Here is a 2,024-nt window from a genome sequence, read left to right as displayed (position 1 = left end):
ATGTTCATGTTTACGCTGGCGATGGTTTCTCCAGGTTCTGTCTGTCTGTGATGTTTGAGTTTTCCTCATCATAACGACGTAACCTCACATGTTCCAGATGTGTCATCGATTGTTTTTTACCTTTATTGACTGCAAAAACTGAATCAATCTGAGGAATAAAGTTCTCTTTCTTTAATAGAATTAAATGTTTTCTGTCATTTATGCAGATGTACCGACGTACAGTACAGCTACAGTGTTTTTTATTCATTACACAACATGTAGGAAGTTTTATTTGTATCTAGTAAGTCTAGCTAACCAATAATTTGTGTGATTTACACATTGTAATGTCTAAGGTTGCAAGAAAAGAAAGATAATTTTTATAGTATATTTAAAAATGAAGATATGTTGTATAAATATATGTAATCTATAGTGACAAACATCTTACTAAAATGGTGACTGATTTCACCATCTTTCCACTAAATATACTGGAACAGCTGTGAGAACCAACCTCTTCTCAAGCCTTTCATCCAGATTAGTTTTTAATTTGATTTTTTTATTTATTATTGTGATGTACGTAATCTGGTTCTATTTTGTCTGAATTTAGATTCCATTGCTTTATTTTTTCGGATGTATTTTTATCATCAATGGGAAACAAAATCCTTTCAAAGTGTTTGTATTCCAGACAGTAATGAGTACCAAAGAAAATGACATTGGCAGACATTGTTCTGAATCCATGATGTCAAAGAAGGATTTTATTCATTAGTAGACTAATTATAAATACACATATATATTACTATATCAAATCAAAGTTGGCACTACAGTTTTTCCAGCGAGTCAGGCTGTAGGTCTGAATCAGACTTTTTATACATCTTCAACATTAAAAACGTCTCATAATGAAACAGATTTAAAAATACATTTTTAAAATAATTCAGTTTTAATCAACGCAGATTTACAGACACTTCAGTTTAGTTGGTGAAGTTAAAAGTGCAAGGTGAGAATCACAGAATACAAACATTGGCTCCCCCTTCATAAATAAATGTAAAAACTCAGAAGAAAAGCTGAAACAGGGATTTAAAGTCACAACACATTCAAGTACTATCTGCTACTATTTGCATATTCAAGCATCTTTAACTGCCTGCTCTCAACACAGACCTGCATGAAGGGCTTCTTCTCAACCAGACTGACTGGATGTGTTGGAGACTGTGAATATCAGAAATATGTTTTTTCAAAGCAAGGAATAAGCTTGCAAAGCGAAAGCTGAAAAGTGGAGCATTCCGCATAATTACTTTAAGCTAACAGCTATTCCAGCTGCATTTGTGGATCTTCCTGGTTGGTTTAATATGACAAGCCGACTATGTTTACTACATAGTCTGCTGTGTTTGCAGTGATGCTACAAATGAGTCTTTTCCAACATCTATTGTTAAATCAGCTCTGATTGCAATTGGAACCTCCTGGATTAAAAAAGTTCAAAGTAAACCATGCAACACCTCAACATACCCCAGCACAGACGATTGGAAGATATTTAGCACCTTTTAAGGCCATTGAAAGAACCGAATGACAGTTCGATGGTGGCATTTAGGTGTTTTTTATCAGTCAAATTTCCACTCGTCTTGCTTCTCAATAGACTGGCTGTAATGCTAATGGTTACTAAAGCTATACCTAACAGGCCTGATTATACTGGGCTGCAACAGGGACTGCAACATAGTTTATACTCTTTACTTTGAGCTGATTAAACTGCTTCTACACAACAAGCAATCACATCCTCAGGGTTCATGTCTTCCTTCAACACCTGATGCGTACACGTTGTGCCATTTTCAGCTGCCATCCATTAAAGATGCCATAGTTCTAGCCACAGCAGTCCTAATGAGCTTACAAAATGGCTGAAATTGCACAAGGTAAAGCCGCCTAAAATTCACACTTACATGTACTTTGCACTTCTACATACACTCTGTCCTTTAAGTACATTTATTACAGGGTTTCTCTCTGTATCAAAGCCTGTGTTGCTATTTCGGTCTTTTTTTTAAAACTTTTTTGGTTTGTATCAA

The sequence above is a fragment of the Telmatherina bonti genome (assembly GCF_933228915.1).
Source record: "Telmatherina bonti genome assembly, chromosome: 18".
In the NCBI taxonomy this organism is placed as follows: Eukaryota; Metazoa; Chordata; class Actinopteri; order Atheriniformes; family Telmatherinidae; genus Telmatherina; species Telmatherina bonti.
The sequence above is the reverse complement of the archived record's forward strand: the minus strand, read 5'-3'. Positions refer to the sequence as shown.